This window comes from Anolis sagrei, chromosome 3, assembly GCF_037176765.1.
Source record: "Anolis sagrei isolate rAnoSag1 chromosome 3, rAnoSag1.mat, whole genome shotgun sequence".
NCBI classification, from domain to species: domain Eukaryota; kingdom Metazoa; phylum Chordata; class Lepidosauria; order Squamata; family Dactyloidae; genus Anolis; species Anolis sagrei.
Genome location: NC_090023.1, coordinates 223,161,763 through 223,187,712, shown reverse-complemented (window position 1 = coordinate 223,187,712; position 25,950 = coordinate 223,161,763). Strand labels below are relative to the sequence as shown.

The 25,950-nt window shown below is 42.0% G+C and overlaps 1 protein-coding gene and 1 long non-coding RNA gene across 5 annotated transcripts in view; one reads left to right on the top strand and one right to left on the bottom strand.

Moving 5' to 3' along the window:
* The first annotated feature begins 1,038 nt into the window (after positions 1-1,038).
* DGKG (diacylglycerol kinase gamma) overlaps positions 1,039-25,950 on the top strand; it is a 186,073-nt gene continuing 161,161 nt past the window's right edge. For 2 of the 3 annotated variants that reach the window (XM_067465916.1, XM_060768046.2), the window contains exon 1: positions 1,039-1,553. The gene's annotated coding sequence lies outside the window, so the exon portion shown is untranslated. The remainder of the gene's footprint in view (positions 1,554-25,950) is intronic. The other variant, XM_067465915.1, reaches the window with a different exon arrangement.
* On the bottom strand, positions 21,985-24,456 carry LOC137096654 (uncharacterized). 2 transcript variants are annotated; one of them, XR_010909591.1, is made up of 3 exons: positions 24,348-24,456; positions 22,439-22,498; positions 21,985-22,335 (listed from the first exon to the last, which is right to left on the bottom strand). It is a non-coding gene; the product is annotated as an uncharacterized lncRNA (long non-coding RNA). The 2 variants fall into 2 exon arrangements; XR_010909592.1 differs by having other exon boundaries at positions 24,352-24,456.

Below are 25,950 nucleotides of genomic sequence, written 5' to 3'. Positions count from 1 at the left end.
AAAGTGGTTGATATTTCTGGGAGTTGTAGGCCAAAACACCTGGGGACCCACAGGTTCAGAACCACTGAATTATATGTGTTGTTTAATTTTCTGTAGAAATAATTTTCTTGGTGGTAAAAATCAGAAAAGTTCATTAGGTTTGAGCAGGCATGGGCAAACTTCAGCCCTCCAGGTGTTTTGGACTCTAACTCCCACAATTCGTAACAGCCTAAGCTTGCCCATGCCGGGTTTTGAGACCAGTTTAAGTACATACAGGGGCGGCTCAACCCATTATGCAAAGTAAGCATTTGCAGTATAGTTGATTTTGCCCACGGGCGCTCTTGAAGTGCTCTTGGGGGAAAATAGACCTTGACATATGCGAGTTGTAGTTACTGAGATGTATAGTTCACCTACAATCAAAGAGCATTCTGAACTCCACCAATGATGGAATTGAACCAAATATGGCACACAGAACTCCCACGATGAACAGAATATATATATCAGTGATTGGTTGGGGGGAGGGGTGCCAAAATACTGTTTGCTTACCATTGAAAATTACCTAGGGCTGCAGTGTGCATGCTGAGATTGTTGACCGAAAGATTGCAGGTTTGATTCCGGGGAGCAGCATGAGCTTCTGCTGTCAGCCCTAGCTTCTGCCAACCTAGCAGTTCGATAACATGTAAATTTGAGTAGATCAATAGATACTCTGGCGGGAACGTAACGGTCCTCCATGGAGTCATGCCAGCCACATGACCTAGGAGGCGTCTATGGACAACCCTGGGTCTTCAGCTTAGAAATGGAGATGAGCACCACACCCCTGAGTTGGTCACGACTAGACTTAATGTCAGGGGGAAACCTTTACCTTTACCTTAGGCTGCTAGGAGGTGGTGGAAAGACCCCAGCACTTGCTTGGTGCCTGACAGAGCTCTTGCTTGGGCCAGGCAAGCTCAGCCTTGGTGAGCCAAACACTGATGTTCCAGCAGGACAGAACCCAAACGCAAGGAGAGAGTGTCCCCCAAGGGAGGGCAGCTTGCTTAAGCGCCTCATCCCCAGCCAGCTCACTCCCTTTCCCGTCTGTAGGTACTGAGGAGGACAGAGGCAACACTTTTGCCCGAGGTGCCCAGGTAGAGCAGGGAAAGGTGAGCCCATTTGAGGGGCCAGGAGCCGGGGCTGAATTGGTGGCTGGAGCTGTCAGGCTGTGACCGAGGAAGAAGGCAGAGGCAGCTGCCAGCAAAGACAAGCTCTATCTGCCACGGCGCAGCAAGAAGCGTGAAAGGAGGAGGAAGGAAAGAGGGAGGGAAGGAGGGAAGGAGGGAGGAAGCAAGAGGGAGGGAGAGAGACTTCTCCGGAGCAGCCTGCCTCTGCCTCTCCCCCCTCCCGGCTCCTGCTGCCTGCGTTTCCTGACACCCAAGGAGCCTCCGCTCGCGACTCCAGGATTATTGCAAGGGCCAAGGCTCCAGATGGCAGGCTGGGGCAGGCAGAGCCATCGGCTTGGTCTGGTGCCTCGCCTCCCCAAGTGAAGCAGAAGGAAAGCGGGAAGGACCCCCAAGTCTCTCCGCCGTCAACTTGAACCGGTAAGGCTGGGATGGGGAGCTTGGGGCGCTCTCTGCACCCCAAGGGGCGCGAGATGCCTGCTTGCCTGCCTTCTGGGGCTTCTGGGCTGTCCAGGGCTGCTGCGTGTTTGTTTATTTCTGGCGCTGCAGACGCGCCAAGGGAGTCTCTCTCTCTCTCTCTCTCTCTCTCTCTCTCTCTCTCTCTCTCTCTCTCTCCTTCCTTCCTTCCTGGGGGGAGTCAGTCTGCAGAGCAGAGCCAGGGCTGCAGCGTTTTGGGGGAGGCATCACACTCCTCACACAGACTCCTTGGGGTCTGCCCTGCTGTCCAAGCAATGCCATGCCCCCCAGTTAGGAAGCAAGCAAGTGCCTTTCCCTTGGGCTGGCTAGATATGACAACAGTCAGAAGGGAGGGGTAGACTTTTTCAAAAGCACCTTGAAGGACCTTGCTGGCCAAGACTGGGCATCTTCTCACCTGGAGAGAGAAGAGCCAAGGAATCTGCAGTTTCTCTCTTTGGGAAAGCATCACAAAACGTAACTTCTTTCATCCCCTCAGTCCCAGAGCTTTCACCTGCTCTGCCTCTAAAGTTTTGCCACTGCTGTCTTGTGGAAGGCTTTCATGGCTGGAATTACTGGGTTGTTTTGAGTTTTCCGGACTGTCTGGCCATTTTCCAGAAGCATTATCTCCTGACGTTTCGCCTGCATCTATGGCAGGTATACAACAGACCTCACAACCTGCATAGATGTGGGAGAAACTCAGTAGAGAATTGTTGAAGGTTTTCGTGGCCACAATCACTGGGTTGCTGTGAGTTTTCCGGGCTGTATGGGTATGTTCCAGATGCATTCTCTCCTGAGGGTTACTGTGAGTTTTCCAGGCTGTATGGCCATGCTCCAGAAGCATTCCCTCCTGACGTTTCACCTGCATCTATGGCAGGCATCCTCAGAGGTTGTGAGCTCTGTTGGAAACTATGAAAATTGGGTTTATCTATCTATGGAATAATGTTCTGAGTGGGAGAAAGAACTCTTGTCTGCTTGAGACAGGCATGAATGTTACAATTGGCCACCTTGATTAGCATTTAATGGCACAGCGGTTTCAAGATCTGTCTTCACACCTGCCTCAAATGGACAAGAGTTCTTTCTCCCACCCTGGACATTTCACAGATACATAATCCCCACTTTCCTAGTTTCCAACAGACCTCACAACCTCTAAGGATGCCTACCATAGATGCAGGTGAAACATCAGGAGAGAATGCTTCTGGAACATGGCCATACAGCTGAAAAAAACCTAAAACAACCCAGTGATTCTGGCCATGAAAGCCTTCAACAATAACTTGAACTCTTGTCTGTTTGAAGTAGGTGTGGATGTTTCAGTTGGCTACTTTGATTAGCATTTAATGGCCAAGCATTTTAAAAGTCTGGCTTCTTGCTGCCTGGGGAATCTTTTGTTGGGAAATGATTAGCTGGCCCTGATTGTTTCTTGTCTGGGATTCCCATGTTTTTGAGTGTTGTTCTTTATTTATTGTTACAATTGTAGAGTTTTTTGATACTGGTATCCAGTATCAAAAACAAGAATTCCAGACAAGAAAGGGCCAGCTAATCACCTCCCATCAAAGGATTTTCCCCAGGCAGTAAGAAGCCAGACCTTGAAACTGCTAGGACCTTAAACACTAATCAAGGTGGCATATCGAAACATTCCCACCTACCTCAAACAGACAAGAGTTCTTTCTCCCACCTTGGACATTCCACAGATAGATAAAACCAATTTTCCTAGTTTCCAGCAGACCTCACAACCTCTGAGGATGCCTGCCATACATGCAGGTGAAACATCAGGAGAGAATGCTTCTGGAACATGGCCATGCAGCCTGGAAAACTCACAACAACCCTTTTGTCGTTGCTGTTTTGGGACAGTTGCTAGCTAGCTGGAAAATCCTCTCTCCTGTTGTTGGTTAAAACCACAGCCTGCCAAGAAGGCTTTTGCAAGTCATTTTCTGAATCAGGATTGGTTATGAGGCAGGAGGGATCTGTTCTGCCAGGAACAATATGGCAATCTCCTTCTGGTGACCATCCCTTGAAGCTTTTGCACAGATGAATGTCTGCGTCAGACAGATGCAGAAGTATCATGGCCTCCTGTTTGTCAAAATTCATCAGGTGTGTACTTGACATCCCTATTTACTAGGGAAACCACCAAAATGCAATGTGTTGTTGAAGGCTTTCATGGCTGGAATCACTGGGTTGCTGTGAGTTTTCCGGCTGTATGGCCATGTTCCAGAAGCATTCTCTCCTGACGTGAATGTTGCAATTGATCATCTTGATTAGCATTTAATGGCCTTGTAGTGTCAATGCTGCCAATTGCAACATTCACACTTGCCTCAAGCAGACAAGAGTTCTTTCTCCCATCCTGGACATTCCACAGATGTATAAACCCCACTTGCCTAGTTTCCAACAGACCTCACAACCTCTGAGGATGCCTTTCATAGATGCAGCCGAAATGGCAGGAGAGAATGCTTCTGGAGTATGGCCACACAGCCTGGAAAACTCACAGTAAGCCAGTGATTCTGGCCATGAAAGCCTTCAATAATTCTCTCCTCACGTTTCGCCTGCAGGCATCCTCAGAGGTTGTGAGGTCTGTTCAATACTAGGCAATTGAGGTTTATATATCTCTAGAATGTCCAGGATGGGAGAAAGAACTCTTGTCTGCCTGAGACAAGTGTGAATGTTGGAATTGGCCAGCTTGATTATCATTGGATACCCTTGCAGCTTCAAAGCTTGGCTGCTTCCTGCCTAGGCGAATCCTTAGTTGGAAGGTGTTAGCTGGCCCTGATTATTTCCTGACTGAAATCCCCCATTTTCTGAATGTTGTACTTTGTTTACTGTCCTGATTTTGGAGGTTTTTTTAAATACTGGTAGCCAGATTTTGTTCATTTTCATGGTTTCCTCCTTTCTGTTGAATGTTGTCCACATTCTTGTGGATTTCAATGGCTCCTCTGTGTAGTCTGACATGGTGGTTGTTAGAGTAGTTCTGCATTTCTGTGTTCTCAAATAATATGCTGTGTTGGTTCATCAGGTTGGTTCATCTGCTATAGCTGATTTCTCTGGTTGAATTAGTCTGCAGTGCCTTTCATGTTCCTTGATTCAAGTTTGACCAATGTTGTGTTTGGTGGTCACTATGCAGACTTGCCACAGCTGTATGGGATATGGTAGAGGTGAGAGGATCCTTCTTGTCCTTTGCTGAATGTAGCATTTGTTGGATTTTCTTAATGGGTCTGTGGGCAAAACATCAGGAAAGAATGCTTCTGGAACATGGCCATACAGCCCGGAAAATTCACAGCAGCCCACCAAGAGGCAGTTTATGTGCCACAGTTATGTGTGTTCATCAAGCCAAATTGATCTTTTGTTTATCTGTTGATCTGGCGTGCTTTAAATGCGATTTTCCTGCTTCTTGGCAGGGGGTTTAGACTAGATGGCCCACAAGGTCTTTTCTAAATATGATTCTATGATTTGTTGTTGTTATTGTTGTTGTTGTTGTTGTTGTTGTTGTTGTGTGTCTTCAAATCAATTCAGACTTATGGCAACCATAACATGGAATTTTCGTAGCACAATTTGTTCAGATGAGGATTGCAATTGCCTTCTTGTTAAGGGCTTGTCTAGAGACACTTAGCAAATTTCTACGGCTGATGACGGATTTGAGTTAGGAATCTGGGAATCCAAGATCATAGCCCATTGCTCAAATCACTTTGCTATGCCTTTGCTATCAGCATTTTTCCTCATCTTCTCCCCAATTCATGACTTCAAGTCATAGGTAGAATAAAGGTTTCCCCTTGACATTAAGTCTAGTCGTGCCCGACTCTGAGGGGTGTTGCTCATCTCCATTTCTAAGTCAAAGGGCCAGCGTTGTCTGTAGATGCCTCCAAGGTCATGTGGCCGGCATGACTGCATGGAGTGCTGTTACCTTCCCGCAAAAGTGATACCTATTGATCTACTGACATTTGCATGTTTTTGAACTGCTAGGTTGGCAGAAGCCGGGGCTAACAGCTGGAGCTCTCTCCGCTCCCCGGATTCAAACCACTGACCTTTATCACCTCCCTGCTGTTTTTTCAGCATTGTTGAAGTTGGGACCGGAGGCTCCCTCAAGTCATAGATGAACCAATTTCTCAGATACTATGATCAATGTGTCTGGAACTGTGGATTGGAAACATCACATAAGCCATGGATGGACAACTGCAGCCTTCCAATGTTTTTAGACTTCTTTGTCAATTGTGTACCTTCAAAGTGATTCTGACCTATAGCAACCCAAAGGCGAAGCTACCACTGGGGTTTCTTGACATGAATGGTTCAGAAGGGTGTTGCCTTTGCCTTTTATGAGGTTGGGAGAGTGTGATACCAAGCATCACCAATGACTGAGAGGGAGATTGGAATTATACAATAACCACCCTGGTCTCCCATATTCCTAGTTCAATAAAACTGCTTCAGCATGCTTGCCCTCATTTTTGGACTACAATCCCCATCCTGTATGGGACTGATGCAAGTTAAAGGTCAAAAACATCAATAAGATCATAGTTACCTACTCCCAGCTTTAAGCAGCCACACCACTAATGATGTCATCATGTGTTTGATTCCACCTGCAGCCATGCAATCATCTTCTCTCTGACCAGTTTGCTGGAATCAGTCAAAAACTTCAAGTTATCCCACCTGGGAGCCTACACTATGGAGTTTAAGGCAAAGATTTAATGGCAAGGAATCTGTTGAGAGATACGAATAGTTTTTAAAAGGCCCAGGCCAGATTAAAACGAGTCAATCTGATATAACATTGATATAAATATTGAGTCAGTCCATCTAGTCCTGGGGGTTGGGACCCTTGGGGGGGCCATAAGGGGGTGTCAGAGGGGTCACCACAGACCATAAGAAAACACATATTTCTTAAGGTCTTAGGAACCCCTTTGACAGAGAAAGCTGAAGATCTCTCCACCTGGCCTTCTCTTTCTTTTTGGTGTTGGTGAACTATAACTTCCAGAATTCAAAACCAAACCCCCCAACCCCACCAGTATTTAGTGTTGACCATGTAGGTAGTGTGCCAAGTTTAGTGCAGATCAATTATGGTCTGGATTCAGAGTGCTCTTTGATTGTACGTGAACTACAAATCCCAACAATTATGACTTCCAAATGCCAAGGTCTGTTTTCCTCAAACTCCACCAGTGTTCACATTTGGGCATATTGAGTATCCGTGCCAAGTTTGGTCCAGATCCATCATTGTTTGAGTCCACAGTGCTCTCTGGAGGTAGGTGAACTACATCTCCAAAACTCAAGGTCAATGCACACCAAAACCTTTCAGTATTTTCTGTTGGTCATGGGAGTTCTGTGTGCCAGGTTTGGTTCAATTCCATCATTGGGGGAGTTCTGAATGCTCTTTGATTTTAGGTGAACTATACATCCCCATCTCCAGCAAAGGATCACCGCCTTGTCGGGGCGCTGGAGCTTGAGCACCTCAATGATGTCATGAGCGAAACCGTGAAGGGCCACCCAAGACGGGACGGTCGTGGCAGAGAGGTCAGACCAAGCGTGATCCCTGGGGAAGGCAACGGCAAACCACCCCAGTATCCTTGCCAAGAAAACTAAATGGACCAGTACAACCAGAGATATGTCGGTATGCCATTGGAAGATGGGACTCCCAGGTCGGAAGATGGCCAAAATGCTACTGGGGAGGAGCAGAGGATAAGTTCAACTAGCCCCAGATGCGATGACGCAGCTAGCTCAAAGCCGAAAGGAAGGCTAGCGGCCGACGGTACTGGAGGTGAACGACGAATCCGATGCTCTAAAGATCAACACACCATAGGAACCTGGAATGTAAGATCTATGAGCCAGGGCAAATTGGATGTTGTTATTGGTGAGATGTCAAGACTAAAGATAGACATTCTGGGGGTCAGCGAACTGAAATGGACTGGAATGGGCCACTTCACATCAGATGACCACCAGATCTACTACTGCGGACAAGAGGAACATCGAAGAAATGGAGTAGCCTTCATAATTAATAAGAAATTGGCTAAAGCGGTGCTTGGATACAACCCAAAAAATGACAGAATGATCTCAATTCGAGTGCAAGGAAAGCCTTTCAACATCACAGTGATCCAAATATACGCCCCAACCACAGCTGCTGAAGAAGCAGAAGTAGATCAGTTCTATGAGGATCTGCAGGAACTACTGGATAATACACCAAAAAGAGACATTATTTTCATTACAGGAGACTGGAATGCCAAGGTGGGAAGTCAAATGACAACAGGGATCACAGGCAAGCATGGTCTGGGAGAACAAAATGAAGCGGGACGCAGGCTGATAGAATTTTGCCAGGAAAACTCGCTGTGTATAACGAATACTCTCTTCCAACAACCTAAAAGACGGCTTTACACATGGACCTCTCCAGACGGTCAACACCGAAATCAGATTGACTACATCCTTTGCAGCCAAAGGTGGCGGACATCCATCCAGTCGGTGAAAACAAGACCTGGGGCTGACTGTAGCTCAGATCACGAACTTCTTATTGCCCAATTTAGAATAAAACTAAAGAGATCAGGGAAAATACACAGACCAGTTAGATATGATCTCACTAACATTCCTAGCGAATATACAGTGGAAGTGAAGAACAGATTTGAAGGACTAGATTTAGTAAACAGAGTCCCAGAAGAACTATGGACAGAAGTCCGAGACATTGTTCAGGAGGCGGCAACAAAGTACGTCCCAAAGAAAAAGAAAACCAAGAAGGCAAAATGGTTGTCTGCTGAGACACTGGAAGTAGCCCAAGAAAGGAGGAAAGCAAAAGGAAACAGGGATAAGGGGAGATATGCCCAGTTAAATGCGCAATTCCAGAGGTTAGCCAGAAGAGATAAGGAACTATTTTTAAATAAGCAATGCATGGAAGTGGAAGAAGACAACAGAATAGGAAGGACAAGAGACCTCTTCCAGAAAATTAGAAACATTGGAGGTAAATTTCAGGCAAAAATTGGTATGATAAGAAACAAAGATGGCAGGGACCTAACAGAAGCTGAAGAGATCAAGAGAAGGTGGCGAGACTATACAGAAGATCTGTATAGGAAGGATAATAATATTGAGGATAGTTATGACGGTATGGTGAATGAATTAGAACCAGACATCCTGAGGAGTGAGGTTGAATGGGCCTTAAGAAGCATTGCTAACAACAAGGCAGCAGGAGACGACGGGATCCCAGCTGAACTGTTTAAAATCTTAAAAGATGATGCTGTCAAGGTGATGCATGCCATTTGCCAGCAAATATGGAAAACACAAGAATGGCCATCAGACTGGAAAAAATCAACTTATATCCCCATACCAAAAAAGGGAAATGCGAAAGACTGCTCCAACTTCCGTACAGTGGCCCTTATTTCTCATGCCAGTAAGGTAATGCTCAAGATCCTGCAAGGAAGACTCCAGCAATACATGGAGCGAGAGTTGCCAGATGTTCAAGCTGGGTTTAGAAAAGGTAGAGGAACGAGAGACCAAATTGCCAATATCCGCTGGATAATGGAGAAAGGCAGGGAGTTTCAGAAAAACATCTACTTCTGCTTCATTGACTATTCTAAAGCCTTTGACTGTGTGGATCATAATAAATTGTGGCAAGTTCTTGGTGGGATGGGCATCCCAAGCCACCTTGTCTCTCTCCTGAGGAATCTGTACAAGGACCAAGTAGCAACAGTAAGAACTGACCACGGAACAACAGACTGGTTCAAGATTGGGAAAGGCGTCCGGCAAGGCTGCATCCTCTCACCCAACCTTTTTAACTTGTATGCAGAACACATCATGCGATGTGCGGGGCTGGATGAATGCAAAGCTGGGGTGAAAATTGCTGGAAGAAACATTAACAACCTCAGATATGCAGATGACACCACTCTGATGGCCGAAAGCGAGGAGGAGCTGAGGAGCCTTCTAATCAAGGTGAAAGAAGAAAGCGCAAAAGCCGGGTTGCAGCTAAACGTCAAAAAAACCAAGATTATGGCAACAAGAATGATTGACAACTGGAAAATAGAGGGAGAAACCGTGGAGGCCGTGACAGACTTTGTATTTCAAGGTGCAAAGATTACTGCAGATGCAGACTGTGGCCAGGAAATCAGAAGACGCTTACTTCTTGGGAGGAGAGCAATGTCCAATCTCGATAAAATAGTAAAGAGTAGAGACATCAGACTGGCAACAAAGATCCGCCTAGTCAAAGCCATGGTATTCCCTGTAGTAACCTACGGATGTGAGAGCTGGACCATAGGGAAGGCTGAGCGAAGGAAGATCGATGCTTTTGAGCTGTGGTGTTGGAGGAAAGTTCTGAGAGTGCCTTGGACTGCGAGAAGATCCAACCAGTCCATCCTCCAGGAAATAAAGCCTGACTGCTCACTGGAGGAAAAGATACTAGAGACAAAGTTGAAGTACTTTGGCCACATCATGAGGAGACAGGAAAGCCTAGAGAAGACAATTATGCTGGGGAAAGTGGAAGGCAAAAGGAAGAGGGGCCGACCAAGGGCAAGATGGATGGATGGCATCCTTGAAGTGACTGGACTGACCTTGAGGGAGCTGGGGGTGGTAACTGCCGATAGGGAGCTCTGGTGTGGGCTGGTCCATGAGGTCACGAAGAGTCGGAGACGACTGAACGAATGAACAACAATACATCCCCATAACTACAACTCCCAAGTGACAAAATCAATCAACCCCCCCCCCCCTTCCCAACCCCACTAGTATTCAAATTTGTGCCTAATTTGGTCTAGTGAATGAAAACGCATCCTGCATATCAGATATTTGCATTACGATTCATAACAGTAGCAAAATTATAGTTATGAAGTGACAATGAAAATAATGTTATGGTTGGGGGTCACCACAACATGAAGAGCTGTGTTTAGGGGTTGCAGCATTAGGAAGGGTGAGAACCAGTGGGCCATAGGCTCTGGGGATGACTGAGAAACTGTCCTTTTAGAGTCAGGAATTGCTGTACAGTGCTACATCAAAGGCTTTCAAGAATTATCTCACCTCAGCATGTTGTACTAAAACATTTTTTCTAGGCATGGCACAACCGAGGCCGAGTTTGGGAGTAATATATGTTTCAATCTGGTTCGAGAGAACCCACAAACAGAAAGCAAACTGAGCTGTGGTCTGTCTGGATCTCCTCAGCTGGCTGTTATACATAAGTGTATTTGCAAGCTATTTTTAGGCAGGCATTCATTAATGTAAAGCAACGTGCCGCTTTAAATGTGCACATCCAACAAAATTAACTGAACCCAAATGCACTTTGTATATTGAAAGGAGATAGCAATGTTTATTTCAGAAATGGCGGTGTGTGTTCTACCCTACCTGGAACTCAAAAATGGCTAAAACTAAACAAAACGTCTCTATTCCCAATTGTTTTGGGGAATAATTAGAAGGACTATAGCTGGCCTTAAATTTATAGGCTAATGTCTTTTGCTAAAGTCAAGGCAATTAAAATCTGATTGATTTTCATAAGGGAGTTACATCTGTGCTTAATCATGTTCCAAATTAGAGGGATTTGGGGAATCAATTAGAAGCACTGTGTTGTCGAAGGTTTTCATGGCTGGAAACACTGGGTTGCTGTGAGTTTTCCGGGCTGTATGGGTATGTTCCAGAAGCATTCTCTCCTGACGTGTTGCCCACATCTGTGGCAGGCATCCTCAGAGGTTGAGGGGTCTGTTGTTTTTTGTTTGTTTTTGATGCCAATATTTACACTTGCCTCCAGCAGACAAGAGTTCTTTCTCCCACCCTGAACATTCCACAGATATATAAACCTCACTTGCCTAGTTTCCATCAGACCTCTCAACCTCTTAGGATGCCTGCACAGATGCAGGTAAAACATCAGGAAAGATGCTTCTGAAACATGTCCATGATTAGCATTGGACAGCCTTTCAGCTTCAAGGTCTGGCTGCTTACTGCCTCAAGGAATCATTTGTTGGGAGGTGTTAGCTGGCCCAGATTGAGTCATGTCTGAAATTCCCCTGTTTTTGAGTGGTGTTCTTTATTTACTGTCCTGATTTTAGAATTTTTAATGCTGCTATCAAGATGTTGATTTTCAGCTAACACCTCCCAACAAAGGATTCTCCAGGCAGTAAGCAGCCAGACCTTGAGGGTGAAAGGCTATTCAGTGCTAATCAAGGTGGCCAAGTGAAACATTCACACCTGCCTCAAACAGACAAGAGTTCTTTTTCCCACCCTGGATCTTCTACAGATATATAAATGCCAATTGCCTAGTTTCCAATAAACCTCACAACCTCTGAAGATGCCTGCATAGATGCAGGCGAAACGTCAGGAAAGAATGCATCTGGAACATGGCCATACAACCCAGAAAACTCATAGCAACCCAGTTAGAAGCACTGTTAGGTTTCATTGATTTCAGCAGAAAATATGTAAACAGATCTTTAACACTCTCATTGAAACCAGTAGGATTCAAACACCTTTGCTTTGATTGGATTATCTCTCTGGTTTTCAAAATGCCAATTTTGGGGCGAATTTATTTTTGACTGCACAGCAATGCTTATAATAAAAACATATACATGTTTACTTGAAAGTAAATCCCATTGTATTCTATTAAACTGATTCCCAGATAAGTGTATATTGTAGGATTCCTTAACTGCTGTACCTCTCATCATCCCAAGCAGCTAGTTGGCCTGACGTGGGATGATAACATATGCATTCTAGCATATTTGGTAGGCATCAGATTATACGTATGAAGCTGGTGTACAGGATTGCAGAATAGTCTTGAAGTATGGGTTGCTGTGAGTTTTCCGGGTTGTATGGTCATGTTCCAGAAGCATTCTGTACTGACTATTCATCCACATCTATGGCAATCATCCTCAGAGGTTGTGAGTTCTGAGGGAAACTAAGCAAGTGGGGTTTATATATCTGTGGAATGATGTCCAGGGTGGGAGAAAGAACTCTTGTCAGTTTGAGGCAGGTGTGAATGTTGCAATTGGCCACCTTGATTAGCATTGAATGGCCTTCCAGCTTCAAAGCCTGGCTGCTTCCCGACTTTGAAGCTGCAAGCCCATTAGATGATAATCAAGGTAGCCAATTACAACATTGACACTTGCCTCAAACAGAAAAGAGTTTTTTCTCCCACTCTGGACATTTCACAGATATATAAATACTGCCTAGTTTCCAACTACCTAATTTCCAACAGACTTTCACAACCTCTGAGGATGCCTGCCATAGATATGGGCAAAACATCAGGAGAGAATGCTACTGGAACATGGCCATACAGATTGGAAAACTCACAGCAACCCAGTGATTTCAGCCATGAACGCCTTTGACAACGTCTTAAAGTATGTTTAACAATTCTAGTAGTTATGTTATGAGGCTGTTGACTGGACAGCACAGATCTTACAAGAGCATCAAGTGACTTCATATATCATTATTATCATAATTAAATAGCATTTAAAATATCAAAAGAGGGCCTTAAGGCAGTTCTCACTTTAATACCACTATTGCATTACCATTACGCAGATGAGGTAGTTAGGCTCTCATGGCCAAATAGCTGGCTTTCAGGTAGTAGATGCAACAATCCGCTGTCAAGCAAACAGAGATATTCTGGCATTCTTATATTCTTAGGAATGCCATATAATTTCCAAAGTAAGTAATCTGATGCCCTACAGATAATTTGGATTACAAATCTCATATACCCAAACCAGCATGGTCAAGAGCTATAGTTTCATCAGGTTGCATTTCCTTTTTTGGGGGGAGGGCTCTCTTGCTGAAAAAATCACAGAAATCATACTTATGACAGAAACAACACTTGCAACACAATCCCAATTATACAAACATTCACTTGCTTGATCAGACTAAAGCCCTCACAGGAATGCACACAGCACATAGTTAACCAGAACTCACTTCTGGAGGATCGTAAAGGAGAGTAGATGAAGGCTTTCAGACATCTACATTAATAAATTTTCTCCTGAATCATAACTACTTTTCAAAGAGTATCTTAATATCCTTAAAAATTGCCACCTACAATATACTCCCCCATCCCAGATCACATCTGGAGGGCACCCAGTTGAGGAATGCCTCTGTATAAACTTTGAAGTCTATTCAATTGAATGCAATTGCATTCACTTCTGTTTAGAGATTGCTCATTCTCTCTTGGCCAAAACAGTTTGCATCCAATATCTGCAGAGCATGTTACAACTGCATATGGCTGTTTCAGAAGGTTCTTATTTCGAAGTGGGGATTTTTCATTTTTTATTGTATTTCTGCAGAGACTAATATTTCCCAGAGGTGTATCTGTGGGGATGAAAATGAGGGCATTGTCCTCCCAAATAAGAATTCTGCTCTCCCCAATGCAAGTTTTCTTCATTCCTCCTAATTTGTAGCACTGAAGAACTGTAAAACGTCAGCTGGGAATTTAGAAATACAATTTAAGCATCCAAAGAAAAGAGTTAGGCAAAGGTGCTATGGGAATGCAAACAAAGTGAATGTAAACGTCGTAGGTATGAGCAGTTTTCAGTGTCCAAAGCTAGAAATGTGGGGATTGAAGGAAAAGTTCATGGGAGTGGAAGACAGATTTCTTATTTGGAAGAGCAATGCTCTTAGGGCCCTTCCAGACAGGCTCTAATCCCAGGATCTGATCCCAGGTTTTCTGTTTATCCCAGATTATCTGGCAGTGTGGACTCATATAATCCAATTTAAAGCAGTTTAAAGAAAACCTGGGATCAGATCATGGGATAAATGTCCTTTCTTTGTTTTCCATATTAAAGATTCCTGTTAGGATCTGATTTAGTTGCATTCATCTAAGTTAAACCATGGCTAACTAGGCCCATTGACTTTTAATACTTTTAAGAGCTAGTCTCAACTTTCTTACCTATCGTATATACTCGAGTATAAGCCGGGTTTTCCAGCCCTTTTTTAGACTGAAAAAGTCCCCCCGCCTCAGTTTATACTCAAGTCAATGTTATTTATTATTTTACTCTGTTATTATTATTACATTTATTATTTTACTTTATTATTATTGTTGTTGTTGTTCATTCATTCAGTCGTTTCCAACTCTTCGTGACCTCATGGACCAGCCCACGCCAGAGCCCCCTGTCGGCCGTCTCCTCTCCCAGCTCCTTCAGAGTCAAGCCAGTCACTTCAAGGATGCCATCCATATTATTATTATTACTACATTTATTTTATTTTACTCTGTTATTCTTGTTATTTTTATTACATTTATTATGTTACTCTATTACTGTTATTACAGTATTATATTAACATTATTTAACTCTATTATTATTTTATTACATTTATTATTTTACTCTATTATTGGAAGGCTACATAAGCACATTTATATTGAAGAAGGTTAGAATAATGATTTAGTTGGAGTTGGATAGTCTTATCTTAAGTTACAGTTTTATGTAAATATTTAAAAACATTTAACCTACCAATGTCTCAATTAATGTAATTTTATTGGAATTATTTTATTTTGAAATTTACCAGTAGTTGCTGTATTTCCCAGCCTCATCTTAAACTTGAGTCAATACATTTTTCCTGTTTTTTTGTGGTAAAATTAGGTGCCTCGGCTTATATTTGGGTCAGCTTATACGTAATTAGAAGCCAAGAACAGTCTTGCTGAGTAGAAGGAATCTGTCAAATGTTAATTAGTGGAATCTTTATATAAAAGTGTGCATAGTATGCATTAAAAACCTATGTTCCTCTCTTTTTACAAATGGATAAAGTCATATTTTCAAAGTCAAGTCTTTTAGCCACTTCTGGTACAAATCCATACTTTCTTCTGTACATCCTCATTCAGAAATTATTTCTTCAAACACGATTGGATTTATTCCCAATTACATTTAGAAAAAGACTATCTTGGTGCCCTGCAGTATCTATCAGGCTTTGTTTGCATAGCCAATGATGAGAAATGCTGGGAATTGTAGTTCAAGAATTTCTGGAAGTTTGCCATTCGCCCATACTGGCTGTATGAGATTCTACTCTTACTTTCCTACCTGATATTGTGTATTTCCCTTTGGCAATATATGTGCATGCCATCCTTTACTCCTTATAAAGCAAATTGAGAATCAGTGCATGTGGATTTAGAGCAATTTATTTTAACACAATGATGCCTGTGTGTGTTCTGGAAGGAAAGTAGCAATTTCAGTAGCAAAGTTTTTGAGAAACATGCACAAAACCATTTCATCCAAAATACCACACATTTTACTCTGTGGGAAGGATTTTGCACTTTAGTTTAAATTCATTTGCTTAAATCCTAGTTAACAATTACATATATTCTGTTGGTTCAATGCATTTACTTTGGCTGGTGCTAGCAACATTTAATGGTTAAGCTATCATTTTCATCTCAAATTATTTTATATGTAGGTTGCTCTAAATAGGCAAAATAGTAATGTTTGTTTGTTTGTTTATTCAAACAAACAAATATTGGATTTAGGCAATTATTCCATATGATATTCTTCCAAATCTCATCCAATCAGTTCTTCTCCAGTCTCTTTTTCCAGAAGGAAAACTCTCTTATTGTGAGCCATTGGGGGAAAATGTAATCTTTGGTTGCATGACAATTAACAAAGCACTGCATGATGTTCCTTCAGTATTTGTTAAGTTTGGAAGTACATATTTTGCTGATCATGGCTACTCTTGTAGTAAAATATAAATGCACCTGTTTGAATTTTGTCATAGATTACATAGATTGTCATCCAATTACTAGCATAAAGAAAGTGGAACAGTATTCTACAGCTGATGGTTGACAAATTGTCAATACTTTTGGCTATCCACATTTGGTGGAAGCAGCTTTTCCCTCAGAACAAGTATAAAGGAATATTTCCATAATACTTATAGCCCAGTGGTTTGCTTGTTTTTTTACCAGGGACCTCTTAACCAGGGGCTACTTTGGCCAGGGACCACTTTAACCAGGGACCACTCTCCAACATTAGTGCCAAAATGGCTACAATTCGGTTTTTAGTCAACTTTAGATCCAGTTTGGATCTAAAAAATTGCATTGGATAGACCACATCAGTTCTAGTTTCTGATACAGAACATATGACATCCAGTAGTTGCCATCTGCCCGCCCACAGAAAACCATATTTAATGATATAGAACTGACATGTCCAGATGATTGATTGATGTTTTACCATCTTGTGGGAGGCTTCTCTCATGTCCCCGCATGAGAAGATAGAGCTTAACAGATGGGAGCTTACCCTGCTCCCTGGATTCGAACTGCCAACCTGTTGGTCAACCAGTCCTGCCGGCACAAGGGAGAAAATTACTGGCTTTGTGCTACTGCTTCCAGAATCTGTTGGCCAGCATGTCCAACCTTTGGCAATGGTACTGCCTAGCAGAAATAAACAAAAAAGAAATCTTACTTGGCATGAGGCCTCTCTTATGAAAAATAAGCAAAGGTTTGCAATGGCAATATCAGTATATGGACTTCAGATACAATATTCTGGTTCTCCTTGCATATTCAAATACATATAGATATTTATTTATTTATTTACAACATTTATATGCCGCCATTCTCACCCCGAAGGGGACTCAGAGCCACTTACAAGTAAAAAGTAAATACAATATATTATATTATTACCATAGCATAATATTAATATTATATATAACATTGTACTATAACAATATACTGTAATATTATTAGTAATATTATATTTAATATAAAATGTATAATTGTAATATCACATTATTAGTAGTACTATTATATTATATTGTATTACATTATAATATTATCAATATTATATGTATATACAATAATATAATATTATATTATAAGTACAGTGCAGGAGACAAGATGGAATTGCCATGCTGGCCTCTCTCTTCACTCTGATCTCAGATCAGCAGTTGGTGCTGGGGGGTGGGGGCGGCTCCCAACTGATGACAGTGGAGGCAAGATGGAACTTGTGGTTGGGAAAGTAACTTTTCGCCATTACGGTCTCTCGGAGTTATAGTCCAAAAAACAAACTTCCACAAACACTATAACACCCAAGAAAAGCTGTTTGACGCTATTTAGAGCACGAATAGGGATAGAATCATAGAATCATAGCATTGGAAGAGACCTCATGAGCCATCCAGTCCAACCCCCTGCCAAGTAGCTGGAAAATCACATTCAAAGCACCCCTACAGATGGCCATCCAGCCTCTATTTAAAAGTCTCCAAAGAAGGAGCCTCCACCACACACCAGGGCAGAGAGTTCCACTGCTGAACAGCTCTCACAGTCAGGAAGTTATTCCTAATGTCTAGATGGAATCTCCTTTCCTGTAGTTTGAAGCCACTGTTCCATGTCCTAGTCTCCCAATGCAACAGAAAATAAGCTTGCTCCCTCCTTCCTATGACTTCCTCTCACATATTTATACATGGCCATCATGTCTTTTCTCAGTCTTCTCTTCTGCAGGCTAAACATTCCCAGATCTTCAAGCCGCTCCTCATAGGGCTTGTTCTCCAGACCCTTGATCATTTTAGCCGCCCTTCTTTGGGCACATTCTAGCTTGTCAACATCTCCCTTCAATTGCAGTGCCCAGAACTGGACACAGTATCCCTGGCGTGGTCTGACCAAGGCAGAATGATTTTATTCTACCTATTTTTCTTACTTCCTTCAAAAACCAGAATCGTCATATCTATTTTTTTTCCACAAAAAAAATCAGAGAGGTTAATCTTTCTTAAGAGTTACCAGTCTATATAAAGAAAAAGACAACTGGAAATGAAAACAGTAATGAACAGATGAATCGCATTCTGTATCTTGAATGCTTTTGATTTCGTTGACTAGATCCAGAATACATGATGGTTCGCTAAAGCAGTTCAGTACAGTTTCAAGGATATAAAATGTCAAGCAAGGAAGTGTTTGCTGTCATTCTTCCTTGTGAAGACTTGTTGAAATGTGAAAACACAGACCAAAGGGGAGAATACCAGCAGTAACTGACAGTGAAGAGTGATTTTAAGTCTTCATTTCTGGACAGGAAGACTTTTTTTTTTCAGAACACAGTAACTCAATAAACTGTGCACTTGACCACCTTCATAATATTTCCAGCAGGTGGAAATATTACATATTATAGCCTCTAGTTCTGTTTTCATTATTTGTGAATGTTCTCACCTTGGTGGAGCTGTTTCCTTATAATTTTATCTGAACAAACAAAAAGATTATATTTTGGACTTTTTTTGTAAATCATTCCCTCCTCCTAAAGTGCAAGGAAGCTATTGACTTCTTAAATCCTAAAGTACTTTCTACAAGGCGGAATGAAGCAATTCAACATCTCACCCAGTGACCTGTTGCTGGTTTCTTTCAGGTTCAATTACACTAGAAAGTGTCTCTGCTTTCTGTTAACTCGCAGAAGGGGGGAAAAATCACTGTATTTCAGAATGAAAGTGAGAACAATTGCAAAACTGACTCAGTTATTGGAGTTGCAATCACATTCCTTCTTGTCTAGAAATAAAATCCAATGAACTCAGTTGAACTTAGATCTGAGAAGGCTTTATATGATTGCACAATAAGCTATGGTTTTCCCAGTTCTTGGAGAAATGTACATTTTGTTAAATTGACACAACACTTTGGAAAGATGAGTTTTCCTATTTGAAGTTATAACATTGGTTTGAGGGCTCTAATGTCTTCAGATGATATTGATTTTGGGTACCATCTTGTTGCTTGCATCAAATAGTAAAATGACTTGGGCTAGATATGTGCTGTAGGAAATTTCTTCCCATGTTTACCAGTAATTAAATACTGAGGTTTCAAACCATTAGATATAGTTTTACATTCTGGAGACAGAAAGAACGACAAACCCTTTGAATATTGGAAAACTTCTACCATGTTTGTTGTTTTGTGCCTTCAAGACATTTTTGACATATGTTGTCATATACCAGAGCAGGAACAACTCTGACCTTAAACACCATATCAGCTTGGTAAAATCAGCAAGTAGTTTATTGAAGATTATATGAAAGCAACGCAGTAAAAAAAAACAAAAAAACAGCAAAACCAGTAAAGTTCCAATATGATAAATAGCCCATAAGCTTAAAAGGAAAACCAGATTCAAAAGTACACAACAATCCATGAAACTAGGCACTTGAATCCAAGAAAAAAAAAACAGTAGAAAAATCTCACAGACAAATCTTAAGCTTGGCAAAATCTTGGTTATATGAAATCCAGAGCACTTGAAAGCAAGACAGCGATAAAATAACAACATTGACTCGACTGAGGCAACTCTCTCCCATAAATCATTATAAAGCTTTTCCAGATTCAAAACCTGAAAGGAAAGCATATTTCTTGACCTTCCCACAAGATAAAGGTTTGTTATCTCTCTTTTGCTGTAACTGAATTGATCTCCTCAGTCTCTGAAGACTTTGCCTCTGTTTAATAAAACGCTGCTTTCTGTCCAAGCTTTCATTACCTTCTCCCTCATTAACTACTGCACTTGACAAGTCATGGTCAGGCAGTTGTTCTGAGAAAAGCAGCGAAGGGCCTCACTCAAGAATGTAGCCTTGTGAATCTTCCTGAGACAGCTCAAGCTTAGGCCTCTCTTCTGAACTTAACTCAGGCCCAAGCAAACCTTCATCCCCAGGCCCATCATGAACACCAACATGAACATCATTCCCATCATGAACATCAACATGAACATCAGACACCATCACAGGTTGAACAGGCCAACATACAACACATGTCAACACTAAGGCCATTAGATTTTTTGGTCAAGATTTGTTCAGTGGAGTGGGTTGCCTTTTCCTTCCTCTGAGGTTGAGACAGAGTGATTTGGCCAAGGTCACATAGTGGGTTTCTGTGGCTGAATGAAGATTTGATGCTTGATCTCCAAAATCATAGTCGAATACAATTAAATCACAACACCACATGGGCATGCTGAGTAGTTGCCCGAAGTATACCCCATGCTAACCTATGCACAGAGCAGAATTTAACATTTTTCACTCACCCACCTCAGCATTCACATTTCCTGCTAACTTGGTATAAGGAGAACAATTATGACCTGTAGCAGAGAGTTGGTGTGTCTACACTCATGAGAGAAATTTTAACTGTTTTTATTGCTTGCAGTGTTTTGAAAGAAGAACATTGCAACAGATTCGCTGGAGGCAGGCATGTAGCCAGGGTGGGGGGCTTGAGGGGCTTCAGCCCCCCCCCCCAAATTCTCATGGTGTTTCGCGAAAAGGCCTTACTGGTGCATTATTTAAACTGTTATGTTTATTCATATCATGATCTGATCACCATACTCAATATATCCCATATGCATGGGGGTATTGGGGTAATGATACAAAAGGTTTGCTAGGCTAGACCCTCTTTCACTCAGACTCACCCCCCCCCCCCTGAAACTCAGCCCCCCCCCCAACGAAATCCTGGCTACGGGCCTGGCTGGAGGCAATTAATAACTGGGGACAACAGTTGCTGACAATGTTCATTTCCATTATCAAAAGCAGGGCCTCCGCTGTTTATGCTCCAATAATTATGTTTGTGTAGTGAAGGGATAGAGGAAGTGTAAGAAAATGAAGTGAGGAAAAAGAAACTAGATGGATTACATGGTACCAATAAATATGCATTTATTTTATCAATAATTTACATTTATATTCCTGTGAATAGTTGTGCATGAAGGGTCCAGTGTGCTGCTTTGCCTCAGGACCTATAATCCTTCATGGTCCATTTTGAATTCTGTTCAAAATGGACCATGAAGGATTATCTGGACAGATTATCTGGTCTCAATTCCACATCTTTTGGTGTGGTTCTTAGGGCGCTTATAGACAGGTCCTTCTTGTTGTTCATTCGTTCAGTCATTTCCAACTCTTTGTGACCTCATGGACCAGCCCATACCAGAGCTCCCTGTCAGCTGTCACCTCCCCCAGCTCCTTCAGAGTCAAGCCAGTCACTTCAAGGATGCCATCCATCCTTCTTGCCCTTGGTTGGCCCCTCTTCCTTTTTCCTTCCATTTTCCCCAGCATAATTGTCTTCTCTAAGCTTTCCTGTCTCCTCATGATGTGGCCAAAATACTTCAACTTTGCCTCTAATATCCTTCCCTTCAACGAGCAGTTGGGCTTTATTTCCTGACGTATGGACTGGTTGGATATTCTCGCAGTCCAAGGCACTCTCAGAACTTTCCTCCAGCAAGACAGTTCAAAAGCACCTATCTTCCTTCGCTCAGCCTTCCCTATGATCCAGCTCTCACATCCGTAGGTGACTATGGGGAATACCATAGCTTTGACTATGCAGGTCTTGGTTGCCAGTGTGATGTCTCTACTCTTCACTATTTTATAGAGATTGGACATTGCTCTCCTCCCAAGAAGTAAACGTCTTCTGATTTCCTGGCTGCAGTCTGCATTTGCAGTAATCTTTGCACCTAGAAATACAAAGTCTGTCACTGCCTCCACGTTTTCTCCCTCTGTTTCCCAGACAGGTCCTATATCCCAGAATAACAAGGCAGAAAATCCCACACTATCTGCTTTGAATGGGCTATCTGAGTCCACTCTGCTATATATTCCAGTTCAAAGCAAATAATGTGGAATTTTTATTCAGCTGTGTAGAAGGAGCCCCATATTCCAAGTATGGCTTAGTCACATATTTGACCTGCCAATTATTGCGTATGACCATGATTTACATTCGTTTATCTTAGCCTATATCACCCTGCCTGTCAGGAGAGCTGAAGATACCACAGTATGTAGTCTTTTATTCTTATTCATCCATAGGTAAGAATCAGAGTCTGTCATCGAAATATTACCTAGTGCTATGACAGTCAGGTAAAAGGCTCTTGAGTCCTGTTTCACATGGCAAAAAGGCAAATATGTCAATTTTCTTTCTTCCAAAATTGCTGCTCCTCCTCTTTCATCTTCCATTTCTTGAACTCGTTTTCTAAAATAATTAATATATAATATAAATTATCTACAAGAACAAATTATAGAAATAGCCAATTTATCAAGGAGTATTTTAATATAGAGCTTAAAAAAATATTTACCATATTTGTATACTGCCTTTCTCAGTGACTCAGAAAGGTCCCAGAAAATCCCAGAAAGATCTATGTGAAAGGAAAACATCATCAAAAAGATGCTAGTGCTGGGGCCCAGCAGGCTTCCCCAGGGGACCTTTTCTTTGTAAATACATTCTCAGATGATCTCTGAGCACTACACTTGATCTTGGGCAACAGGCTGAGAAGTGATGACATGTAATAATCATAAGGACAGGGAGCTCCATAACTAGAATGAAAATTCTTCCAATATTGTTGTCGCAAGCCATAAAAGGCCTTATAGAATTAAATCATGACTTTGAAATGATTTTCCAAATACAGCAGCAGCCAAGACAGCTCAACCAAATAGGAGTTGCATGATGAAATCTCCCATCAGAAGAACCATCTCATTAATAACACCCCAGTCTTGTCTAGTCTGGGTTTATTGCTCTTGATCCAGTTGATAATTATAATCAGGCATCAGTGCAGCTTTCCCACCACTTTATTTGCTGAAGGTGGGAAGTAGAATACTAATATTGAAGAACGCAGCAGTTGCATGTAAATTTCATGCAGGTTATCTGCCGCATGGAGGATACAACTTCTGTAAGAAACTAATATATCCCAAGCATATCGCCTGGCACTGGCCATATAAACAAGAGGAAAAACAGTTCCAGAGTTGCATCACCCCCACTCCAATACCAGCTCTCACGGTCGCTTCAAAAGGATATAATGATCAAAGGTATCAAGAGCCTTGAGAGATCAAAGAGAATGAATGGGGTCAAGCTCCCCTTGATACAGGTTAACATACAACCAAGACAGTATTTGCAGCAATGCCTGAACCCCAGCTGAAATGGATCCAACAAATTGGTTTCATCCAAGCATGCCTGAAGATGACTGACAACTACCTGATGACAGAAATGTCCAGAGAGGAAACATTTGCCCTTGGACTGATTAAAGAAGAGTTTCTTTCATAATGATATGTTATCATTACTTTTTAAGGGCAGCCAAGGACCACCTAATCTTGCAAACAATGAGTAAGTATCACTCTGGCCCTACTAGTAAGTCTTCCGCACTGATTTTAAAGAGGTAAGGATCCACAAAAACAAATTGACTAAGCACTGAATTCGCACAACTAAATGTAATTGACCATTTGCATGGCCTCCTCTCTTCTGAGGCCAACTCCTTGCCATAAATATCTCAAGAGCGCCTTTTGGAGAAAGCTCCTCAAGGCAGCAGAATTCAAAGGTGTTGTCATATTAGTCTGGAATATTAATATGCAAAAGAATCTTGTAGCATCTCAGAGATAGAAAGAACAAGGTTTCATAAACTTAAGTCTACTTCATCAGATGCACAGAGTGAAGTGCCTAAGAATGGACCTTTATAGACAGATTGTGTGAATAGCCATAGAAATGCAAAAAGTGGGCATGGTGGTGGGGTGATAAGTTTAGTAATAACAATGGTCATTGGGGGACGAAGATGGGAGGGAAAAGGTTCCCTGAGAGGAAGATGATTAGATAACCATATGAATGAAGGAACTAGAAAGGAGATGTGATAAACTGGTCAAGGCTCCCCAAAGCTGTCAAAGTTCTACCTTACCATTTCCCTTCTGTCCCCATTATTTAGTGAGCCATAACCCCTCTTTGTGCCCTACACCTGCATAAGTTGCTCCCTGGACTTCGTTAGACAGTTTTTGTCTAATGCAGAACATCTGCATTCAGTTTCAGGTTGCCAAAATAGGTTGCATATTCAGTTGTGTTAATCAAAACGCCTCAGTTATATATTTGGCCGTACATTCTGTTGTGCAGTGTTGCCAATCAGCACAAGAATTGTATAACAAAATCAATGTGTAATTCCACATGTAGAGTTTTATGTCAGCCACTGTCTCCAGCCTAAAAGTCACTAGCTTACTTACTTTACTTACTTACTTAGGTGATCCCTCATAGCTTGAGGATGATTGTCTTCCAGATGTGGTGTCTTGGCGGTGGGTTCGTAGGTGGCCGTGGAGCCCTATTCTTGATCTGCATGTTCTCCTGCAGTGAGGAGATCAGTTTCCAGATGGAAGGCGGTCCCAGTCAGGGTTGGCTTGATGTGCCTTCCTCTTGGCACATTTCTCCCTTTTGCCTTCCATTTGTGCCTCTTCTAATTCTGAAGCACTGCTGGTCACAGCTGAACTCCAGTTATCACGCTCAAGGGCCAGGACTTCCCAGTTTTCAGTGTTTATGTCACAGTTTTTGAGGTTGGCTTTAAGCCCATCTTTAAATCTCTTTTCCTGTCCTCCAACATTTTGTTTTCCGTTCTTGAGTTCGAAATAGAGCAACTGCTAGAACTAGTGGCTTTGTATCAAGTCTTGTTCTTTTTTGTAAATATATATGGTGCAGGAAAATGTATTATTTATATTTACTTTTCATCAGTGGAATAATGTCAATGTTTGTCAAATTACAATTCAACACATAGCTTTTGCAGAAGATGGTTGTGTTTCCAGGTTTTGTTAAATGTATGTGCCCATATATATACTCATATGCATGTTTAAATGAAGGCACTCAGTAATTGAATAAATCTAAAATAGATACTTTTTAACATATATTCTTGAAAGGAAAAGTATTTTGTAACAGCATCAGTGGCTCAAGAAAGCTTTTGACATAATATATACACATATGCTAATGTTTAAGGTGCCATGTGGCACTTTAGGCTACATGAATACTCCTCTGAATTTTTAAATGTGTTTTTGCATCTGTGCTATTGAGGTGGTCTGTTTTGGTGAAATGGTTCCTAGTTTGGATAAACTAAATTGATTCACAGTTGTCATTATGACATCGATTTTGTAGCAGCTCATGTAGAATAAGAGGAAAGGTCTGTATATGTGTGAGTTAGCAGCCCACAATTCAACACAAGGTAAATAACAAAGGAAAGGGAAGACAATGGAGGAGATGATGGGTTTATTTCCTAGTTAAGTGTGCTAGGGACTCTACAGATGCCTCTAAATGGAAAGTATCATACCCACAGAGATAGGTTGAAGTGCCTCCTTCCTCTACTCAGACCATGAACAGTTCCTATGGGAGCCACAAAAGGCTAAATGCCTCATGGTTTTGAGGAGGAAATTGAAAAAAGTCAGAGATACTTCATCACATAGATGTTCAGAGAGGAGGTTCCTGGCATAAAGAATAGCAAGGGAGAAAGGAGCAGAGTCATTCCAGAAAAGCTTTGGATGCCTGAGTTTAGTGATGCTGGAAAAGAAAAGGTTATATGCAGGAATATACTGGAAATATAATAGCAAAGATACGGGAAATGCAACAAGATTTTGGCAGGGGTTAGCTAGGCAGTGGTTCTCAACCTGTGGGTCCCCAGATGTGCAGAACTCCCAGAAATCCTAACAGCTGGTAAACTGCTGGAATTTCTGGGAGATGTAGGCCAAAACATCTGGGGGGACCCACAGGTTGAGAACCACTCCTTTAAAGGAAACAACAAACAGATTGTGTTGGACTGAAAGACAGCAAAAGGACTAAAGGAGGGGACACCTCAAGATC